The 24,676-nt window shown below is 42.6% G+C and overlaps 1 protein-coding gene across 3 annotated transcripts in view; it reads right to left on the bottom strand.

Annotated features, from left to right (window-relative positions):
• PAGE4 (PAGE family member 4) overlaps positions 1-24,676 on the bottom strand; it is a 153,374-nt gene that overhangs the window by 36,818 nt on the left and 91,880 nt on the right. Inside the window, exon 1 of one of the 3 annotated variants that reach the window (XM_032331265.1) lies at positions 10,334-10,414. The exons of the other annotated variants lie outside the window; for them this stretch is intronic. The gene's annotated coding sequence lies outside the window, so the exon portion shown is untranslated. Of the gene's footprint in view, positions 1-10,333; positions 10,415-24,676 lie in introns of those variants that run through there. 3 annotated transcript variants of the gene reach the window in all.

Here is a 24,676-nt window from a genome sequence, read left to right as displayed (position 1 = left end):
TTTCTCTGCCTCTGCCTGCCTCTCTGCCTGCTTGTGCTCTCTCTCTCTCTCTCTGTCAAATAAATAAATAAGTAAATAAAATCTTTAAAAAAAAAAGTATTTGAAACCTTAAGCTTGGATCCCAAGTTTCAGAGGTATTTTGCCCTGTGTTCAAAGAATAAGGTTCTTGAAATGTTTCAAGTTCTAGGTTCCAAGTTTTTTGTCTGAGTTGTTTAGAATCCCTGTTCAGGAAGTGAAGTCTCTGAACTCTTTAAGAATCTATGCTCAGGGGCGTCTGGGTAGCTCAGTTGTTAAGCATCTGCCTTCAGCTTGGGTCATGATCCCAGGGTCCTGGGATCAAACCCTGCATTGTGCTACCTGCTCGGGAAGCCTTCTTCTCCCTCTCTCTCTGCAGCTCCCCCTGCTTGTGTTCCCTCTCCTGCTGTGTCTCTCTCTGTCAAATAAATAAATAAAAACCTTAAGAAAAAAAGAACCTATGTTCAGAGGTTTAAATCTGAGGTATTTGAAGGTCTATGTTCATGGAATAAGGACTCTGAAGTTTTTGAGCGTCTGTGCCAAGGTTTGGATCAGGGGCTCTGGGAGTCTGTGATCAAGGCATAAGAAGTATCCAAACTTATTAATTGTCTGTGCTCCAGAGTTTGATCTGAAGTATTTTGGGTCTGTGATCTGAGAGTGAGGTCGCTCCACGCTATAAGAATGTTGGTGCAAAAGTTTTGATTGTGTTCTACGGGGCTGTGAGGTCTGGGTTCTGAAACATTTTGATGAACTGAGTTCCCAGGTTTCCATCTGATGTTGCAGGGTATCTGCGTTTGTGAGTGCAGGGATTTGTGGTTGGAGTATGAGGACTCTGAAATTGCTGAGTCTTCTATATGAATTTTGAATCTGAGCTTTTGGAGTCTATATTCAGCATGTGAGGGTTCTGACCTTTGAAGGTCTGTGTTGGCAGGTCAAGGTCTTAAGTGTTTGGTGGTGCATGTCCAGGTGGGGCCTGAAACATCTGACTCTTTGAAGATTTTTTTTTTTAGGATTGATTTTGAGGTATTTGTGCATCTATATTTTGAGAGTAAGGGTTTGAAGTCTTTGAGGGTCTATGATAATGAATTTGATGTATTTGCATATCGGTGTTTAGAGTTTTAGTTCTGTGAAATCTTTAAGGCCTCTGTTCCAAGATGTGAGGACTTTTATGTCTGTTTTCTGGGCCTAATATTCACAAGTCTTATAGGGCCTTATTCTTTTATTTTTTTTTAAAGATTTTATTTATTTATTTGACAGACAGAGATTACAAGTAGGCAAGAGAGGCAGGCAGGGAGAGAGAGGAGGAAGCAGGCTCTCTGCGGAGCCGAGAGCCCAATGTGGGGCTCAATCCCAGGACCCTGGGATCATGACCTGAGCCGAAGGCAGAGGCCTTAACCCACTGAGCCACCCAGGCGCCCCATAGGGCCTTATTCTAATGCTTATATAACTTATATGGATTTTTTTTTTTAAAAAGGAGTAAGTTTATTGAGCTTGTTGAAGGTTTCCGTCAAGGTTGAAGTATCAGGTACTTGTAAGATTTGTACTGGCTATGAGGTCTATGCCTTCATTGAAGGTCTGAGTACCAGATATTGAATCACCAATATTCAGAGGTGTGTTTGGATTGTTATGACATAGAATATTCTCATGGCATGTATTCCAAAGCTGGAGTCTGAAGTGTTTGGGGTCTCTTTTCAAGGATGGAGGAGTTTGACCTTTCTGAGGGCTTGTTTCCCAAGTTTGCTTCCACGTTTTTTGGTTTGGTTCTGTTTTTTGGCATCTAAGCGCAGGGTGTGAGGTCTCTGAACTTGAGAGGGTCAGTGCTCCAAGAGTTGTATGTTGTATTTGGTTATTGATCTTCGGGGTGTGAAGTCTCTGAAATCTTTATGGTCCTATGAGTGTGAGGTTGGGGGGGGGTCTATGTTCAGGGTGTGAGGTCTTGAATTCTTTGGGACCTGTGCTCCAAAATTGGAATCTGAGGTAACTGAACAAAGTACCATTTCCTATTGAGAGCTCCTATATATACATAGCCAAAGGGTGGTAGGAAATTATTTTTTAACATCATAAGCACATTTCCAAAATAGTGTCTGTAAATTCAAATGTCCTAAATAAATCTTGCTTGTTATAGATTTCCATTATATTTTCTGAGGGGAAAAATGTCCTGAAAATATAATGGTTGTTTTTAAAATGCAGCACATCATTGGCAGGAAAAACATTTCCAGGAAAAATATATTGTTTATAGTAACACAGTCTTCCATTAGCTGTTGTTTTAGAAGAAGAACTCTTTGTGTATATTATATTTTTCTAAACCAAATTGTACTCTAAGTCCACATTAAAATATCAGGACTATGTTTAAAGTACGCCTCAAATACCACATCCTGTGCAAAACTTTCTTGGTCTTATAGATGCTAAAATGTTACCTAAAACCTTTCTGGAAATCCAGCCCATTCACACACATACCTCCCACCCCTGCCAAAGGCACAGTAGATGGTTCACCCTTCTTCACTCCTGTGGCATTATAATAACACATATTTTATGTGAGATTTCATTTCACGCTGTCTGCTGTGCCTCCTTCCACTGAGAGCAGGGACGGAGACTATATCTTCTTTCAGTATTTTTTGGTTCTTTCCACAGTGCCTGACCCACAGTGGGTGGTAGATATTAATGCTGTTATTTATTCATCCATTATTCTAATAAATCTTTATGCCTTTAATTCTCTTCACCTGAATCCATTCTGTCATGTTATGTACAGTGTTGATCTGGTTTTGAAAAGAAGCTTTCATAAAGGGACATGTGATGCACCACCCAGATCCCCCTTCAAGAATCACCTAGTCCTTCATGTGCTAGGGCTGCTATCATCAGACAGCTGTGAGCCCCTTCAGGGATTGTCTCAGGTGCAAAGAGCTGCCTCCATAAAGGTCACACTCCTTCCTTGGTGGCCTATATTTAATGACTGGTCAATAGGGGAATATAAAGGCATGACCATCTAGCCCTAATCTGGTATAATTCTGATAGGACATTCAAGAGTTTCCCAAGGCGGGAGGTGGGGGGGATCTGGGTGGCTTAGTCATTAAGTGTCTGCCTTAAGCTCAGGTCATGATCCCAGGGTCTTGTGATCCAGCCCTGCATCGGACTCCTTGTTGCTCCCTCTACCACTCCCCCTGCTTGTGTTCCCTCTCTCACTATGTCTCTCTGTGCCAAACAAATAAATTTAAAAAAGAAATAAAGAGTTTCCCAAGGGGTCAGCCATGGCTTGTATTTAGGCCTGTATCACAGGCTTCTCCCTCCACCCACCCTGGCTTCACTGTCAAATTTGTTGGCAGGAAGTTATTCATTTTGTTTTCTTATTGCCATTTTAATGTCTATAGGGTCTCTGTTGATATCCCCACGTAAGAGGGTGTTCAAATTTCCTGCTATGATTCTGTCAACTTCTGCTTCATGTATTGAGGTTCTATTATTAGGTTATGTACGTATTTATAGTTGTTATATCTTTCTAAGGAACTGACCCTTCATCATTGTGACATTTTCCTTTTACTGGCTTCAAGAATGCTTTATCTGGTTTATAATATCCACTCCATCCTTATTATGTTTTTTGGTGTGTATAATATAACTTTATGCATTCATTTACTTCAAACCCTTCATATCTTTATATTTAAAGTATATGTTTCTTGTGTGTAGCATTTAGTAGGGCCTTGCTTTTTATCTACTCTGTGCATCTCTATTTTTCATTGTTTATATCATTAACATTTAGTGTAATAAGTGTGACAGGATTGTGTTCAGGGATATCAGCTTATTGGGAAGAGAGGTTGTTCTGTTTGTCCCCTCTGGTTTTTGTTTTATTTGGGTTTTTTCCCCTTGTTTATCTTTTCTCTTCCCTCTTTCCTGCCTTCTCTTAGATTATTTGAGTATTTTTCGTCAGCTGTGAAACCCCAAACCAGGAATAGTATTTAGGATAGCAGTAAACGGGGTATTAACTTCCCCGTGAGAGACAACAGTGTTAGAGGATTCATCAAAATGTTTAAAAATGGTCACTCCACCCTTAGAGGTATTTGTCTGTGTTGTTCACTAAAGTTTCCCTAACTCCTAGAATAATTCCTAGCCACATAGTGGGTGCTTAATAAGGATTTGCTGAATGACCAAACTCTTTGACCAAGCAATCCTTCTTGTAAGAATATATAATCAGACAGACAGACAGACAGACACACACACACACACACAGAGAGAGAGAGAGAGAGAGTGAGAGAGAGCTATGTGCACAAGACAGAAGGAGAAAACAACTGGTAAAAACATTAAATGTCTATTGATAGTCAGCAGCATACATAGGAAGATAAATGAGTGATGAGTGTTCATGTTATACCATGGAACACAGGTGAGCTGCAGAACAGAATGAGGGGGATTGATCTGTACTGGCCAGGATTTCTCCATGACATATTATTAATGCAGTGTAAGTGGGTAATGCTCATAGTGGGACCTTATATGTGTGTGTGTGTGTGTGTGTGTGATGTGTGAGTGCAGAGAAAAATGTCTGGAATAAAACACCTTTAACTGATCCCACTTGTCACCTGTGAGGTGGGGAAGAATAGGGTAGATGATTATAGCCTAATGTAGTCCATATATTTAGATATCATTTGAAGCTTCTTCACTAGACTATATTCATGTATTTTCTGTGTACATATTTCTAAAGGAAAGACATATACTGAAAACAATACTGGCACTACAGAGGTGTATGAGATTAGGGATACAAGGAGCTTAGAGGAATAGGGTCTCAAACTCATACGGACATGTAGCTATAGATCATGAGAAAAATCCCTTATCTTAACTTCTATTTAGACCATGAGCCTTTTGAGAAAAATTTCTATTTTGTAATTCCTTACAAAATAGTCCTCTTCTCATATTATCCCTATCAGTCAATAGCACAAACACCCATTTTATTTCCCAACACAGAAACCTGCTTTCAACATTTTACACTTTCCTCATCTTCACCCCAAGTCCAAATTCTTGCTGAGTGCAGTCCATTTTACTTCCCAAATACCTGCCTAATGTGCCCAATTCCTTCCATGTTTATTATATCCAATTAGTCCAAACCATGTCTCCTGTTGGCAAATTAGTCTAGTAACTCTAGTAACTAACAAAAATAGTTCAGTGACTCTAGTAACAGAATAGTAACTCTAGTCTTCTAACTCTCTTCTAGTATATTTTCCCCTTAATAATTTGCTTTCACTTCCATGTTTCTTTTTAGAGTGATCAAACTGAAACCTGTAATTCAGAACTCACTGCAACAACAAATGGTATATTCTTCACTTTCTACTTATGGCTTTACAGATATTGTTGGGGGAGAATTTGCATCTAATTATTTCACTATGTATTGATTTCCAATTTTTTTTCCTTTGTCTATCTACAACCTTCCAGAAAGCAAGAAAAGTGATCCAAGTGATCCCATCCTCAGAATTGCTCAGAAAGTAAAAAGTGCTGTAGATGAAACTTACACCCATGATCTTGGCGTTGCTCACAAATAGTACTCTCTGTGCATACTGTGACCTAATCAAACAAGCCACCAGAACCAAAACTGGGTGACTGTTTAGGAAGCCTTAATAAAGAAACTTATCTTGACAATGCACGGTCTCTTCTTAGGGACCTGTGTTTTGCCTGTATTGCCTTGGCATTTTCCAGAACACTTAAAGACTCTTGCTGACCTTCTATCCCCTCTGCAGTCCTTCCCCATACCAGCAATTGTACTGCAGCTCAGATCTTCCTTTTGCTATAAATACTACTCCTGCTTACTGACTGATCTCTAACCTGGCAAAGATATCAAAACATTTACTACCCTAGAATAGTTAGAGAGCTAGGAAAAGGATCCTTTAGAAAAATCATTTTTTTAAAAGATTTTATTTATTTATTTGACAGAGAGAGATCACAGTAGGAGAGAGGAAGGGAAGAGATCACAGAGAGAGAGGAAGGGAAGCAGGCCCCCTGCTGAGCAGAGAGCCCGATGTGGGACTCGATCCCAGGACCCTGAGATCATGACCTGAGCCGAAGGCAGCGGCTTAACCCACTGAGCCACCCAGGCGCCCCTAGAAAAATCATTTTTTAATTGTAAACAAAATGGTAGAAGCATATGGGATTAGCCATATGCTTAATTCATTGAAATTACACTATGTCTAAAAAGTCAAGAAGCATCTTCCTTCTTTTAGATAAGTGTTTGTAAAGGGTAGTGTGGAAGCATATGTGGATAGTCCTGTGTTGAAGCCTTGAAATTACCCTGTGTATAATGCATATTTCAAGTTACATCTTCATTCATTAAGATATAAGTGTTTGTAAACTTATGTGTGGAAGCCTGTGGGAATAGACTTACGCTAAACTCAGTATAACTATGCTATGTACAAAAATTAAAAATAAATAAAATTATAATAAAAAAAAAAATGAGGGCCACCTGAGTGGCTTAGTGGGTCAAGCCTCTGTCTTCGGATCAGGTCATTATCTCAGGGTCCTGGGATCGAGCTCCGCATTGGGCTCTCTGCTCAGTAGAGAGCCTGCTTCCCCCTCTCTCTCTGCCTACCTCTCTGCCTACTTGTGATCTTTCTCTGTCAAATAAATAAATAAAAATCTTTTAAAAAAATGATTAATGTAAACTAGGAAAATGCAAGTAAATAATAAAGCAAGGAAAAATTACTTAGTGGAAAATTACCCAGAATGTCACACTCAAGAATACCACCTAATGTATCATACAGTTTCTGTAAGAGGAAGAAAAATTTTCTCTCTCTACCCTTTTAGATTCTTTGCCATGATTCCTGCAAATCAGACTGATAAAAGGCAGAATAACAAGAGAAAAACAAACAGAAGTTTTAACACATGCATCCTATATACTTGGGAGCTTTCAGTGATGAGTAACTCAAAGAGATGGCTAGAATTTGGAGTCTATATACTTAATCTAGTAAGGGAAAAGGAAGTGGAGAAAGGGTACTTAGGGAAAAGCAAATGCCTTTTTGGAAAGTTAAATGGGCGCTTGGTTGAATATATGGGAGATTTAGTTGTAAGCCTTAAAAAAAATGATTTAACTAGCAAAAATGACTTTTTTTCAGGAATAGCAGGGAAATTGCAATTCAGGGCATGCAAAGCATGATGAACCATAGGCAGGTCCAAGAATGAAGGAAAGGAGCTTGCTTTTTTATGGAAGAAAGGAGGGAGTTGGGAAAGGTTGTTTTGAATGCAAGTTCATTGGAGGAGAGTGAGAGTTTGAGGTAGTGGCAGCTTCTCACTGGCTGAGTTGTGGTATTTTCTCATTGGCTGGGTTGTTGCTGGGCAAGGAAAAAATCTTCCTTCTTCCTGCTGGGATACATAAAATAAGCTACAACAAGTCATACTTGAGTGGGACCTTCCCTTAATTGCTTCCCAACTCCATTTTGAATTAAGATTCCTTTATTCATTTTCACATAAGAGTCTTTAGGACAATGTCTGTTTGGATGTAGTACCTACTTATCTTCAGAAGAGAAGATAAAAGTTTCTTCCAGGGAGAATATTTATAATAATTTAGTTCTTTTGAGTCCTTTAGAAAGGCTCTGCTTTTAAGCAGATAAAAGATTTCAGGAATTCCAAGTATTTCAGCTCAAAGAAATTCTTTGGCCATAGCTACATATTTGGAGGTGGCTTACTCTGATCCTCTTCATTTCCTTCTAGAGTTTTGCTATGCATTACTGAAAGCAATGTCTGGCCCATATTAAGCACCCGTAAGTGTGAACTTTTATTCTGATGTCTCTTGACTTCTCCTTTTTGCTTTTATTGTTTCTTCCTCCCTCCCTCTCACCTTCTCATCCCTCTTGCCCTCTCCCTCACATTCTCACATCTCTCACTCATCCCACCCAGCTGTTGCAAGCTGAGCCCTCCTGGCTCTGTGCCCTGAGGTTAGGAACCCTGCACCACCTGTTCTGCTTCTTCCACCAGGGAAAGATTCCTGTTTAATGAAATAACCTCTATGAAGTTCACCTAAAATCCAAATCCAATTTTTGTTTCAAGTAAAGACAATGGTTGAGTGCCTCGATGTACTTCAGGGATGACTAACTGAAGGAAGAAATGCTTCTGGTCTTGTGACTGAGTTTAGGGGTGAATGGGGGAACATATGACTATAGAAGCTCACACGAGGTCAGCCCCAATCACTAGGGCATGTCTACAGTTGAGTGAGTTGGCTGATCCTTCCAGGGGTAAGGGGTCTGGAGGAGTCAGAGAAACTCCAAAATGTATGCACACTCCAGCACCAAATCCCTGCCTCTAAAGTCATGAAGACCAGCCCAGCTACTGAGGTGCCTGTGAAGAACAGTACCCAATAACAGCACAGCATCTGAGGGAGGAAGCAAGACTTATGAGCATTTCTGGAAATCTTATGTAACTAGGCAGAACTGGGGCATGAAAATTCTCTAGGACCAATCAGAGCCCAGAAACATCCTTGATTTCTGTTCCCCTCATTCCAGAGCCAGTGTCTGCCCTGGATATTCACTCTTTTTTTTTTTAAAGATGTTATTTATTTATTTGACAGACAGAGATCACAAGTAGGTGGAGAGGCAGGCAGAGAGAAAGGAGGAAGCAGGCTCCCTGCTGAGCAGAGAGCCTGATTCCGGGCTCGGTCATGACCCGAACCAAAAGCAGAGGCTTTAACCCACTGAGCCACTCAGGTGCCCCTGGATATTCACTCTTAAGGCCAATTCAAAGTGGACAAGAAGATGAAGAGGTAGACTAAGAACAATGATAGAGGTCACAGAACAGGTGAATGTCAAAACGGGAAAGTGGGTGTCTGCTTAGAGCCCAAGTAGAAGCCAGCAGGATAATGATGTACTGTATGGTGACTAACATAACATAATTTTTAAAAAAATCCAGGAGGATAGGATTGTCGGAACCTTGCCTCCACCAGGAGTGGTGTTGATTCCCCTCCTCCCTGCACTATAGTTCATGGGTCTAGCACAGCCTCGCCCAACAATAGACCATTCCATCCTTGTATCCCGCCCCCCCCCACCGCTATGTCATATTAGTGAAATGCTCCATCCAAAGCTCCTTTCCCAGTCACTCAAAGGAGTCTTCTATCCACATCAAGTCTCATGCACTCTAGACTGTCCCTTCCTATTTACCCATCCCAACATCCAGAAATGGATTACTACAATCCCTGAATATTTTGTAGGAAGCAAAGTCTCAGTTTCCAGTTGCTGGCCCCAAAACTTCATCATGGCATATGGTTCAGAGCCGCTTCCATGGGACTTAAGCCTGGGGTCCAAAAATCGAACAGAGTGTTCCTGCCCCAGGGGAGTCAGGTTTCAGAGCCTTTACACTGGCTAGCCATGTCTAGTCCACCCATTACACAGCCCAGCACTTGGCTCATTTTTAAGGCTCTGTTCACATCACCTCATTTGAGAGTTTTTTCAATATTACCCCAAATAAAATGTATAATACCCCACATTATCCCTTGCTATCCCCTTAAGCATGTTTTGTTTACCCCTGTCCATTCTACCCTTAGCCCTGGAGTAAGGACCAGGTGTTTGGGGGCCAACTGAGGAAGGTTGGATTCCCACAGAATAGCCCAGTAGAGGAGGATTTGTCTGGCCTTTTACCAACAAGAATGTGAATCATATTGGAAATTACTTGGGTTTAGGGATTAACCCAGAAGTCCAGGGCCTAGGCCTGAGTGGGGAAGGAGGACAGACATGCATGAGACACATAAGTGCCTTTTTGCCCATTAAAGATATGGGAGTAACGAGGCCCAGAGGATGTGGGCCCCAATATCCAGGAAAGGTGGGTGGGGAGTGAGATCTCACCCCAGTCCCACCCCTGCCCCATTTGGGGGACTGCTACATAGTAGGAGGCACTATAAAGAGGTGAAGGGGGCCCATGGGCACCTGTGGAGGACATTGTGGGTGAAAAGTTAGACCCTCCCAGGTGGAACATCCCCTCCACCCACTCTCAAGACCCTGGAGCAGTGTGAATATTCAGCTCTGTTATCATCATTGGGATCTTGGGCTCCTCTCCCTCCCCTAGCAGGCACACAGTCCAACAGTCCAAAAGCAACACTGGGTCTTTTAAAGCCTTTGGGGATGGAGACTGTGAGAAAAGGCTCAGAGTACTGCCACTCTGGAGCTTTAGACCTGGAGGTTTATTCAGGCCAAGGCAGATGGATAAAAAAGGAGGCATGGCCAAGGGTGTGGACAGATGTGGACACCCACATAAACCCTCTCTGATCAGCATGTTCCCTGTGGCATAGCTTTACTCACAGAGTGACCCTCTCCACAGAGCCATCTCCTGGGGTCTGCATAGCAAGGGCATCCTAGTTTACCTGAGTCCTCACCTGTTTCTCTGAGAGTAGTAAGGTCGTGTCACTCAAGGTGAGAGAGGTCCCAAGCCCAGGGGTTTCCACATCTAGAGGTCAGGAACAATGTCTGCAGGAATGGGGGAGTCCTGGTTACTGGGGTCTTCTCCCTTATCCCACCTTCTGAAGAACACAGCATAAGCACCTCCACCTTCAGAGCCCTCAGAAAGCTTTTTCTCCCTGCCCTGACCAGTCTGGTATTCAGCCAAGTGCAAAGAGCCTCCCTCACCTTTCTGATGTGCTCCCATCATCTTGCTGTCCCAGGCTTCAGAGTTGATTCAGACCCACAAACAGTTCCTAAAACTCATACCTTGTGATAAAGAGCCTGAAGCAGCTTAAAGACTTCACAGTATGGAAGAAGACCCCCAGAGATGCCAGACTGTGGATACAGATCCACAGATAACACAGAGACCACACACCTGGGACTGAACACAGACCGCCCCCCGCCCAAGCAGCTCACAGGCTTCACACCCAGAACAGAAAGTCCCAAACAGTAAAGAGTCTTCACACCCTGGCACAGACCCTCAAAAAGCCACTAATATGCATTGGGTCACATATACACAAACAGCTCAGAGACCTGACATCTGGGGCAACAGCCCCCTTGGGAGTGGAGCCATTTCATACTGAGGATACATAGACCTCTAAATATCTAGACCTCACAACCTAAAAAATAGATCCCCAAAGAGTTCAGTATAATACATAAACTCCATGTACCTCTGAGCCTAGACAAAGACCTCTAAATAGGTGAGAGACCTAAAATCCTGGGCACAGACCCCCAAGGACCTCAGAGAGCTATCCAAGCACCAGTCCATCCAGGCAACTCCACAACTCACTCTGGACACAGACACATGAACAGCTCAGAAAGCTCATACCCTGGGCACAGAACACCAAAGAACTCAGGGACCCAACAGGCTTGAAATGGACCTCCAGAAATTATACAAACCATACATGCTTAATAGACTCACCAGAAATTCAGATACCTCATACTCTGGGGCACAGACCCCCAAATAGCCACAGAAAACATATACTTGAAAATAGAACATCAAATAATTCAGAAATCTCACAGTGCACCTGTACAGCTTGGAGTCTTAAAAAATCTTTACACAGACCTCTTCCCCTTCCCAAAAAGAGCCCAGAGAAGCCACACCCTAAACCCAGACCTCCTAAAAGCCACAGAACTCACACCCTAGGAATCATACCCCCAAACACTCCCAAACAACTCAGCATCCTTACACCCTGGAACAAGGATTCCTATAGAGTTCTGAGACTTCACACCAAGAATGCAGATCCAGAAAACCTCAGAAAATTCAAAACTGAGGACATAGATCCCCAAAGAATTCAGAGACATCACACCCTGAACACAAACCTCCAAAAAGCTGAAAGACCTCACATCAGGAAAAAGGCAAAGAGTTTAGAGATATAATATCCTGTACAAAGACCCAAAAATAGATTTGCAGATTTCTGAGCCTGAATATAGATTCCCCAAAGAGGTGAAAGACTGTAAATGATGGGAAACAGGCCCACAATTAACCAGGAACCTCATACCTGGGGCCACTTCTTCAAAGTGCTTAGACAACTCCCACTGTGGTCATGGGCCTCTGAAATAGTCCCAAAACAACATCCTCTGGGATATAGACTACAGAAATCATGGACTTTACACCCTGTGCACACACCTCCATGTTGTTCAGAGGCCTTCAAAATGCTAGATACTTCATGCTCTGAACAACGAACTCCAAAACTAAAAGACCTCGCATCTTGCATATGGACACATAGTCCCATAAGCAGGACAAAGCCCTCATAACCCAGGTGAAGAATCTCCTAACACCCTGGGACACAATTTAGAAAACTCAAAGCCTGGGACACTGATTTTTAAAATGTTCAGAGACATTATGCTTAATTTTTTTTTATTGAAGTATAATTGACATATAATGTTGTATTAGTTTCAGGTGTACAACATATTGATTCAAAAATTCTAAATATAAAAATTTTTAAAAAATTAAAAAAAATTCTAAATATTACTTGGTGCTCACCATAGTAAGTATAGTCACTATCTGTCACCATATAATGTTATCACAATATTATTGATGATATTTCTTATACTTTTCATTTCTGTGACATATTTATTTTAAAACTGAAGTTTGTACCTCTTAATCCCCTTTATCAATTTGCCCATCCCTTTATCCACCTACACTCTGGCAACCACAAGTTTGTTCTTTGTCCTTAAGAGTCCATTTCATTTTTTGTTTGTTTGTTCATGCATTTTGTTTTTTAGATTCCAAGTGAAATTATATGGTATTTGTTTTTCTCTGACTCTAGCATAATACTATCTAGCTCCACCCATGTTGTCACGAATGCCAAGATTTCATTCTTTTTTATGGCTGAGTAATATTCGATTGCAGATATCTATAGCTATAGCTATAGCTATAGCTATAGCTATCACATCTTCTTTATCCATTCATCTACTGAAGATACTTGGGCTGCTTCCATACTTTGGCTATTATAAATTACTTTACAATAATAAAAGTTTCCATATATTTTTTCAAATTAGTGTTTTAGTATTCCTTTGGGTAAATACCCAGTAGTGGAATTGCTGGATCTTCTAGTATTTCTATTTTTAATTTTTTGGAAACCTCCATACTGTTTCCACAGTGGCTGCACAAATTTGCATTCCCACCAACTTCAAGAGGGTCCCTTTTTCTCCACATCTTCACCAACAGCTATTGTTTCTTGTGTTGTTGACTTAAGCCATTTTGATAGATGTGAGGTGATATTGCATTATAGTTTTTTTTTTAAGATTTTATTTATTTATTTGACAGAGAGCACAAGTAGGCTGAGAGGCAGGTAGAGAGAGAGAGAGAGAGGCAGAAGCAGGCTCTCCACTGAGCAGAGAGCCCGATGCGGGGCTCGATCCCAGGACCCTGGGATCATGACTTGAGCTGAAGGCAGAGGCTTTAACCCACTGAGCCACCCAGGCGCCCCTGCATTATAGTTTTGATTTGCATTTCCCTGATGATAAACGATGTTGAGATTCTTTTCATGTGTCTTTTGGCCATCTGGATGTCTTCTTCAGAGAAATATCTGTTCATCCCTTCTGCCCATTTTTCATCATATTACTTATTTTGGGGGTGTTCAGTTTTATAAGTTCTTTATATATTTTGGATACTAACCCTTTACCAGATAAGTCATATGTAAATATCTTCTCCCATTCTATAGGTTGCCTTTTAGTTTCATGGATTGTTTCCTTCACTCTGCAGAAGGTTTTTATTTTGAAGAAGTCCAAATAGTTTATTTTTGCTTTTCTTTCCCTTGCCTCAGGAGACATATCTAGAAGAAAGTTGCTGTGGCTGATGTCTGAGAAGTTAATGCCTGTGCTCTCTTCTAGGATTTTTATGCTTTCAGATCTCATATTTAGGTACTTAATACATTTTTAACTTGTTTATGTGTATGGTGTTAGAAAGTGAACCAGTCTCATTCTTTTGCATGTTGCTGTCCAGCTTTCCCAACAACATCTGTTGAAGAGACTATCTTTTTCCCATTGGATATTCTTTCCTGCTTTTTCAAAGATTCATTAACCATATAGTTGGGGGTTTATTTCTGGGGTTTCTTCTCTGTTCTATTGATCTCGGTATCTATTTTTGTGCCAGTATCATACTCTTTTGGTTACTACCGCTTTGGAATATAACTTGAAGTCCAGAATTGTGATGACTCCAGCTTTGCTTTTTCGTCTTCAAGATTGTTTTGGAGTCCCCTGTGGTTCCCCACAAATTTTAGGATTGTTTGTTCTAGTTCTCTGAAAAACGCTGTTGCTATTTTGGTAGGGGTTGCATTGAATGTGTAGATTGCTTTGAGGAGTATACACTTTAACAATATGTGTTCTTCCAATATATGAGCATGGGATCCACTCACCTCGCTCCCCCTTTTTGTATTTTTATATGGCAGGGATCGTGCCTGTCTTAGGTCGCCAATCCTCTGCACACATGCTTACCCGTCATCGGGTACTCCCCCTAGCCGAGGAGCCCCTGTCTTAGGTTGCTATGGTGAGGGATCAGTCTTACCCGTCTTTGGCTACCGACCCAGCATTGCCAGCTATAATTTTGAGGGGGAATGGCTAGTCTCTGGAGCCACCATGGCCAAGTCTGCCATGTGTTTTAGCAGCAACAGCTTTAAGAGCATCAGAGTCACTCTCATTAGGCTTGTTTGTTTTTCCAGCCTGAGGAGGAATAATGTCAAACACTTTCTATAATACCAGGGTCAGAGGGCACCTATGTGGCGATTAAGGTCGCTGTTTGAGCTTCCCACGATGGACCTGCTGTTGTTTACGCATGATGGCTCTCAACTTGTAAACTTCTACAAGTATAATTTTAGCCGCACACGGTAAAAGGCACATAAAAATAACAACCACTACTAGCACACCTATAATAGATCCTATAACATACCATGCATGTGTCAGAGAGGGGAAATGAGACAGGAAGAGGGCTCATAAAGCTATTAGCAAGCTTGCATTAAAATAAGCGTCAGTAACAAACATGAGTTAGGGTGAGAAGATTGCACTCTATGCTGAGCCATTTGAAGAAGGGCTTGAAGCTGGGCAGTCTCTTGTCTCGGCCACAGTTGAATTGACTCCGCCTTCACGGGGACAGGTTGCAGGACGGTCGTCGTTGCTGTCATCATCATTAGCAGCATCCTTCACAGGTTCCACAGCCACCAGCCTAGTGAGGCGTTCCGGCACCCAAAGTGGAGCAGACGCATCCTGTGGAAAAACACAAAGGGAACCTCGGTGCCACCCAAGCACCGGGTTGGGTTTGGATAATTGGCCTTGCAAGTCTCCTGCCCCTCTCAGAGTCTTTTAAGCCCTGAGGGCCGCCGTGGCTATCTGTTAATACACCGCAGGGGGGTATGTACTCTGCACTTGGGCCCCGAGATATGGCCCCGTGCCTGTCAGCATTTCCAAATTCCATTGCGGGTTACCCGCGGCTGCATTTCTCCGTGCTGTGTCCAGACAATTGTCCTGATTTTGGATTTTCCATTCTAGATATTGTCCTCCACTTAATATCGCCCTGGTCAAGTTGGCCCAATCCTCGGGAGCGAGGTAGAGTGCTCCCAGCGACTCCACAAGGGAGACCGTAAAGGCTGCCTGGGGCGCATAGCCGGTAACTGCCTCCTTCAGCTGCTTTACCAACTTAAAATCTAGTGGCTGGTGGTACCTCTGCTGATTCTGATCTTCTAACACTGGAAAAAAACCTTTTCCCGGGCCAAAGACCTCTCTCCAATTCTCCGCGGCGCAGCCCGAACAATAGCACGTCTTGGTGCAGCTGGGCTTATAAGGCGGGGGCCACTCATGGGGTGGCGCCGTGGGGCTGGAATGTGAAAGCGGCGCAACTTCTGTTTTTAATTTCGATTGCGCTACAACTGCGGCTTCCGCCCCTGCTCTCAGCTGCGCCATTACTTCTCCCTGCACTCTTAACTCTCCTAATACCTTTTGCAATTCCGCCTCTTTATCCTCAAGTCGTTGCCTCATGGCTTCCAAGTCTGTCTGGAGACCGGGAGATTCCTCCTTCTTGTTGTTTGCCTCTATCTTTCCTAGCTCCTGCAACTCGCTTTCTGACATCCCTTCTGAGCTTTCGCTTTCGGAGTCAGAGTCTCGGGAGGAGCCCTTACGGGATTCTTCTTTCACTTGCAAAAAAACTTCCCCTCCCTGTAGTACTGCTCGCTGCAGGGGCTCTCGGGGGGATTGCAAACATACTTTCACCGGGGACCACAGGGCAAGGGTTCCGGCAGTGACAGTGGAGCTTTGTCTTAAATCCTCCCCCAGATGTTCCCACTGAGGGACATTCAAAAGTCCTTCTTCTATAAACCAGGGGGCAATCTCCCCTACCTCTTTTAAGAAGTCACGAGCTGTCTTTGACTTCATAGGAGTGCCGTTTGCCTTAAGGATGTCTCTTAAGGGGCCCTCTATCCTATATCTAGCAAGTTCGTTTCCCATTCCGGAAATCTTTTGTTACTATAGTCCCTGAGGAGCCTAAATAGCTTTGTCTATGATCGTCCCCAGAGAACCTTCCCTGTCCAAAGACAGAAATGGGTGCACACTTTCCTTATCGTTGCTCTTACCCCAATCCTCGCTCCACGTCCGGCGTCTCGGTTCCCGGGTTTCGGCACCAGTTGTCGCTCTCGACCCGCAAGAACGACCCGTAGGCGAGGTGAGTGGCAAACTTCTTTATTCACAATCTTCAGCCGGGGACCCCCCCCAGTCTAAGACCCCCAAGTATATCTCCACCAAGTGCGAACTATATCCAATCAGAGTATACCACGACTAACAAAACTACCAATCAGAAGGACTATCTATGTGCACGCATCGTGCTCGTGAGCACGTATGTGACTCCATAGGTTTTCTTTGTTCTACAGATCATGCGCCTTTCCCTTGACTCCTGGTATCTATCAAACGTCACCCGCGAATGCACTCACAGTCCTTGGGTTAATCTCTCACTCCTCCCACTCTTCTGGCCTTGCTTAGTGCGTGACTCCCTGCATCTGCTCGCATTCCTTAGGCAAACTATCTACAGCCTTGGCCTCTCATGCCTTGCTTAGTACATGACTCCTTGCTCCTGCTGCATGGCTCTCCACATGGGATGTCATTTCTTTGTGTTGTCTTCAATTTCTTTCATCAATGTTTTGTAATTTTCAGAGTACAGGTTTTTCACCTCTTTGGTCAGGGTTATTCCTAGGTATCTTAATATTTTTGGTGCAATTTTAAATAGGATTGTTTCCTTAATTTCTCTTTCTGCTGCTTCATTATTGGTTTATAGAAATGCAAAAGATTTCTGTTCATTAATTTTGTATCCTGCAATTTTATTTTATTATTCTATTATTTTAAAGATTTATTTGTTTATTTATTTGACAGACAGAGATCACAAGTAGGCAGAGAGGCGGTGGGGGAGTGGCACGAGAGGAGCAGGCTCCCTGCTGAGCAGAGAACCCCATATGGGGCTTGATCCCACGACCCTGGGATCGTGACCAGAGCCAAAAGCAGAGGCTTTAACCCACTGAGCCACCCAGTTACCCCGTATCCTGCAATTTTAGAGAATTCATTCATGAGTTTTAGCTGTTTTTTCATGGAGGATTTAGGTTTTCTATCTATAGTATCATGGCATCAACATATAGTGAAAGTTTTACTTCTTCCTCACCTATTTGGATGCCTTTTTATTTCATTGTGTTTTCTGATTGCTGTGGCTAGGACTTCCAATACTATGTTGAAGAAAAGTAGTAAGAGTGGACATCCCCATCTTATTCCTGACTGTAGAAAAATTCTCAGTTTTTCCCCATTGAGGATGATATTAGCTGTTGAGTATGTTCCCTTTCAACTTTCTTTGTTGGAGGTTTTTAACCATGAATAGAAGTACTTTGTCAAATGCATTTTCTGTGTCTATTGGAAGGAAAAAATGAAACAAGATGGGATTTGGAAGGAGACAAACCATAAAAGACTTTTTTGGAGGCCAAGAAAAATTAAGCCATCCCACGTCAAGCCCTTTGGAACTGTTGGCCTGATACCTTGCTTACAGAGTTCCCAGCAGCCTCACCAGGTGAGTAAAGAATGTCACTTCCTGGCAGGATACTTTGGAAACCTCAGGAAGAGGAATTCGCCCAAATCGTCAGGTATTGCAGGCATGTCTGATGGCAAGTATCTGGCTTGACTTCTGGCCTGGAGAGGCTACTATAAGTTCAACCTAGAGATTCCTTATAAGAAGTTCCAGCAGAGCAGATTCTAAAAGATCTATATAATTATTCACTGTTCTTGCTGAGCTTATGTAAATAATTAGGCCAAGTTTGTTAAAACTGGACTTGTTTTTCAAATAAATTAGACCTGATTTGACTATCTCTGGAAATGAGGGTTATTCTAGAGAGAAAAATTGTGTTTTAATAACACACCTTTATGGATGTTAAATTCTAGATTTAATTGTTTTTAAATGCTTGTTTACCTCAACTAGACAACTTGAGGTAAACTTCAGAGAAGTTGCACGATAGCTCGTTTAAACGATCTTGCTTTTGCCAGTCAGTCAGCCCCAGATATAAGGAGCATTTCGGGAATTACAAGCAGCCTTACTGAGTGCCAAAGCATTGGCCATCCCAGATATTACCAAGCCCTCCCACTTGTATGTGGATAAAGAGGCAGGGGTGGCCAAAGGAGTTGTGACTCAGACTCTGGGGTCTTGGCAAAGGCCAGTAGCCTATCTTAGCAAGAAACTAGATCCAGTAGCAGCTGAGGTCCCCTTTGCCTCCGCATAATTGCTGCCACGGCCTTCCTGGTCAAGGATGCAAGTAAATTGACTTTGGGTCAAAATCTCATCTTGACTACCACTCACGCTATCGAGGGCCTTCTCCAGACTTATTGCTGAGACCTTGTTGCTGAGACCAGCCTGGACCCATAATTGGGTCCTTCCTTAGTTTTCTCTGAGAGAGGGAAATGTGGAGGCCAAGAAAAATTAAGGCCATCCCACTTCAAGTTTAGCCTTAGCATAAGTACACCCATCTTAGCTCGGGCAGCCATCTCAGACCCCTGTGCCCTAAGGCTGAACTCTCCTCTACTTTACTTTAGTTCTTAGAACCCCCCACCCTGCTTTAGTTCCAAGAGCCCCCCACCCTGCTTTAGTAACAGGAACCCATAAATACCCCTGCCTTAACTAAGCTCGGGGTCCAAGTCCCTACTTCGCTGTGTCGGGTATACTTGGGCCCAAGCTTAAGCTTGTTAAATAAACCCTCGTGTGATTGCATCGGTGTTGGCTCCTTAGTGATCTCTCGGATGTGAAAACTGTGGTACAACACTTTTAATCTCATGAAACAAACTAAGGGCTGCTGGGGAGCGGGGAGGGGGGTAGGGGTAGGGATGGGGTGGCTGGGTGATGGACACTGGGGAGGGTATGTGCTATGGTGAGTGCTGCAAAATGTGTAAGACTGATGAGTCACAGACCTGTACCTCTGGGGCACATAATACATTATATGTTAATTAAGAAAAAAACAAAGAAAGAAAAAAAAGGAAAAAATAATGGAAAGCCACTAATATCAGCTAATATTCATTAAGAATTTATTAAGTGACAGATGACAAGGGAGCATAAGATTAGCTGAAGACAAAGCAAAAGCTGACACCCTGCAAACTCCCGGGTGGGACATGTGCGACATTCTTTCAAGAATCTCCCAACTATCTCAATACTAATACCTTGCTAGAGGGGAAAACAACCTTAATTTGACAATGGCATGGTGTCTGATATCTTATAAGTATCTTGTAGGTTGGTCCTCTTTAGCATATGAAAGTTCTTTTGAAACCTCCCTTTTCTTTACTTCCCCTAACTCCCAAGTATATAATCACTGCTCCTTAAGCCCCTGGTGCTGCAGCTCTTTCTGACCACAGGCCCTGGGCCAGTGCTTTACTAAATGTAGCATTTTGCACCACAGATGTCTCAAGAATTCTTTCTTGGTCATTGGCTCCAGACCTTACCCTACCAAACCTTATCTGTATTACAAAACCCCATCAACAGACACTAATCCCAACATTTTATGTAATTAACCCACTTAAATTTACAAGCAAACCAATGAGGATGGGCCTCTTAATGTTCCATTTTGGAGATGAGGACTACTAAGGTATAGATAAGTTTATTCAACCCTCCAGGCTCCACAGTCAGTCTATGGGAGAAGCAGGGTTCACATCCCGCATTTTGTGGCCTTACGTGTCCTCCCTTAAACTTCTTTTCTACCTTGAGCAATATTACCAGATGTCCACAAATGGTACTTGCATGACCATACTTGTTATAAGGGAAAATTTGTACCCAAGATGGCTGACCGAGCTGACTAAAAGGTCCCGCCCATTGTTCTAAGGGACTTCTCGTTCTTCCTCCCCACCCCATTTCCTGTGGGTGTCAAAAGTATCAAGTATGTGGAAGTAGAAGGGTATAAATTACCATCCCTGCTTGTACTCTGGGCTCAGACCTTTGGAGGACACTCTCCTCTGAGCCCGCTGGTGTTAAATAAACCTCCAATCCTCCAAAGTCTCTGAGTACCACTTGGTTCTTCCATCAGGACCCAGTCCAGGTTCTGTAACAGTTATAGGACGTCTCTAACATCATGTTGCCATGAATAATAGTGATCTCATAGTAGAAACAGCCATTTAACCTCTTCACTGACAGAATGTCGAGTTTCCCTCCCCCTCACCCTCACAGGACACCCCCACCATCATTAGAGAACAACAGCCAAGCCTTTTAGCATAACTCATGATCCAACTTAAGCCTGGACTACGTTTCTGGTTATTCCAATCACTCTTCTCCTACATTCATTCATTAATTCAATAAACTAACATTTCTTCAGGCCCTGCTATATGTCAAATATAGCCAAGTACTGTGCTATGATGTGGTTTTAGAACGTAGGCGAGGTTCAGTGGGGTGGAGTCCAGCGCCCAGGACCAAGAAAGAATTCTTGGAATGTCTTTGGCACAAAATGGTGGTTTATTAAAGCATGGGGGTAGGACCTGTGGGCAGAAGAGCTGCTGTAGGAGGGTTGTGAGGGGTGACTGCTTATATACTTGGGAGTTGGGGAAGGTAAGGAAAAGGAAGGTTTTCAAAAGAACTTTCATATGCTAAAGAGGACCAAAGGATATGTAGGCCTTGCCATTGTCAGGTTAAGGTTGTTTTTCCCTCTAGCCAGGCATTAACATTAAGATAGTCTGGAGCTTCCTGGAAGAATGTCATATATATATATACACATATATATGTATATATATATATATATGCGCAGGCGGAGCAGCATAGGTTGAGGGAGAAGCTGGCTCCCCGCTGATCAGGTATGTATGTATGTATGTATGTATGTATGTATGTGTGTGTGTGTATATATATATATATATATATATATAATCACCCAGGAATGGGGTGGACGAAGGTTTTAGGGTATCAATCAGCTTGTGCTTTGTCTCCAGCTAGACTTCTGCTTCCTCATCACTGGGGCCTGGGAATACAGCTATAAACAAAACAAAATTCTTGCTTCTACAGGGGTTCCTTGCTGGAGGGAGGTTTCAGTGTATCAATCAACTTGTGCTTTGTCTCCAGCTAGACTTCTACTTCCTCATCCCTGGGGCCTGGGAATACAGCTATAAACAAAACAAAATTCTTGCTTCTGCAGGGGTTCCTTGCTGGAACAGAGGTCAGCAAACTTTTTCTTGTATAGGACCAAATAGCAAATAGTTTAAAGTAAGAGAGTCATCTGATCTCTTTCACGACTACTTAACTCTGCTATTGAAATGCAAAAGCAGCCATAGACAATATGTAAAGGGATGGGCGTGGCTGTATTGTTATAAAATTTTATCTCCAAAAACAGATAGTGGGTAAGTTTTGGCCCCTGGGCAATAGTTTGCCAACCTCTCTCTTCTAAAGTTAGGCAAATCACAGATCTATACCCCTGAAACAAATAATATGTTATATGTTAATTAATTGAATTTAAATTTTTTAAAAAGGGACAGCTTGTAAAAGGATAAAAGGAGGGTGCCTGGGTGGCTCAGTCTGTTAAGTGGTTAAGCATCTGCCAGGATCCTGGGATCAAGCCCAGCATTGGGCTCCCTGATCAGCAGGGAGCCTGCTTCTCCCTCCCCCAATGCTGCTCTGCCTGCTTGTTCTCTCTCTCCAATAAATAAATAAAATATTTAAAAAATAGAGACATTGGCATTGGCGATGTATTGGCATTAAGCCAATACATAATAGATGTATTTCAGGTGGTGATGAGTGCTATGGAAATTAAATAGGGTGAGGAGGTAGAGACTGACTGTGGTTTCTAGCTATTTTCCAAAGGATGTGTCTGAGAAGGCCTCACCAGGAAGGAAATAAGAAGAAGAGAGACCTGAAGGGGGTAAGGGAATCAGCCATGGGATTATCTGGGGGTACTGTCCCAGGTGAAGAGAACCACGAGGATAAAAACCTTGAAGTCCAGTCTCTCTCTCTCTCTCTCTAGCATCACTTCCCTCTGGTCTCTTGCTCTAATGACCCTTATGAGTGAGGCCTTCCCACCCACGCTAAATATAATCCCTCCACTCCCAGTATACCCCAACATGCCCTTTCCTCCAGCTTGGCCTTATCGTTCTATGCAGCACTTGCCATTCTCTGATATATGTATTTACTGACCTAATCTATAAAATCGGGTGTTGGTTTTGTTCTCTCTTGTGTCCTCAGCACCTAGAACAGTACTCACGTCTATGACAGGTGCTCAGAAAATTTTTTGAAGGTGGCTAGAAGCCAGGCACTTGGCGCACATTTCTAAAACACACAGATATCCTCCAAGGTGGGCATTTTCCTGAGACACAGAGAGGATTGGTAATTTGCTTAAGGTCACACAACCAGGACTTGAGGGCTACAGGCTTTGAAATGAAGTCTTCCAGTTTCCAAAACCCACAAGTTCTGGATATTTGGGTGTCAGGCTTGAGGTGAGATGGCCCCAACATCTGAGGACAAAATGTGTCCATCCACTACAAGACGGTACCCATTCCATATCTGATGTCAGAAGACACAGAAGAAATCCCCTGCAATGAGATCTCCACAAAGCAGTTCAGGGGACTAAATTGTGACTCCCCCTAGACAGTGGGTGTGACCCCCTCAATCCCAGGGAATGGACTGAAGGAAGTAGTCACCCTCTACATCCATGTAGTCACCTACATGGGCTAAGCAGAAAGATGTGGATGAGTTTACAAAAAGTCACATCACACATACCTCTCGTGGGTTTTTTGGACAGTGACCAGACTAGCAGGAGGAGGGCATTCATATATGGGATGTGGTCTTAGATTTCTCAGAATGACCTCCTGGAGAGACATTTGAAATCTGGCTTAGGTAAGCTTGGTGGATTTGTACCCACCATTTGGCTTCTATAGAGACCCTCACCATATACATTATAAACTGTTACAGCACACACACACATACACACACACACACACACACAGGTGGATACAGTAGAGATACATTTTTTCCTTTAAAATATTTTATAACTTATAAAACATAATGAGAGTGAAAAAACAGATGAGCAACAGCATAAATTTACACATTACAAATATTTTTTCTTTATATAATGCAATGCATAACCATTTTAACAAACTTATATCTAAATTGAACTATTTTCTGGCTCAGTTTTACAAATTCATTAATTATGTCATGAAAATTTATACTTTTAACAACTTTCTTTTTATTTTATTTAAGTTTTTATTTTAATTCCAGTTAGTTGCCATACAACTTAAGAAACAAAACAAATAAGCAAAAGGAAAAAAGAGAGAAAGAGAAATCAGGAAACAAACTCTTGAGAACAAACTGAAGGTTACCAGAGTGGGGAATAGGGGGACAGGTAAAATAAGTGGTGGAGATTAAGGAGGGCGAATGTCATGATGAGCACTGGAAGATGTATGGAATTGTTGAGTCACCATATTGTATACCTGAAACTAATATAACACAGTGGAGATAAATTGCAATAGCTGATATTCACTGAGCATTTCCTCTATGTAAGATCCTGTTTAAGAGTGTAATTCATTCAGTCTCTTCCTATCGGCACCCTTATTTACATCCTTCAAGGCTACATTTAAAAAAGCACCTTCATGGGGCACCTGGGTGGCTCAGTGGGTTAAGCCGCTGCCTTCGGCTCAGGTCATGATCCCAGGGTCCTGGGATGGAGCCCCACATCGGGCTCTCTGCTCAGCAGGGAGCCTGCTTCCTCCTCTCTCTGCCTGCCTCTCTGCCTACTTGTGGTCTCTGTCAAATAAACAAATAAAATCTTAAAAAAAAAAAAAGCACCTTCATGAAGGGCACCTGGGTGAATCAGCAGGTTAAGCATCCAACTCTTGACTTCAGCTCAGGTTATGATTTCAGGGTCTTTTTTTTTTTAAAGATTTTATTTATTTATTTGACAGACAGAGATCACAAGCAGGCAGAGAGGAGGAAGCAGGCTCCCTGCTGAGCAGAGAGCCCAATGTGGGGCTCGATCCCAGGACCCTGAGATCATGACCTGAGCCGAAGGCAGCGGCTTAACCCACTGAGCCACCCAGGTGCCCCATGATTTCAGGGTCTTGAGATCAAGCCTCGAGTCAGGCGCCTTGCTTAGGAGGGAGTCTGCTTGAGTTTCTCTCCCTCTGCCCCTCTTCTTGCTCTCTCTCTAAAATAAAAATAAATACATGTACCTGTTTCATGAAAGCTGTTCTGATCTTTGAACTTGAAGGTGACCTCTTTTTCCTTCAAAAGTTTATGACATTCTCTTGTACCCCCTTGGAAGTTCTAGATACTTCTTCATCTAAGTTATTTGTGAGCATTCTTCAAGATTATA

The sequence above is a fragment of the Mustela erminea genome, chromosome X (genome assembly GCF_009829155.1).
Source record: "Mustela erminea isolate mMusErm1 chromosome X, mMusErm1.Pri, whole genome shotgun sequence".
Taxonomy (NCBI): domain Eukaryota; kingdom Metazoa; phylum Chordata; class Mammalia; order Carnivora; family Mustelidae; genus Mustela; species Mustela erminea.
Note: the sequence above shows the minus strand (reverse complement) of the source record. Positions and strands in the feature narration are given on the sequence as shown.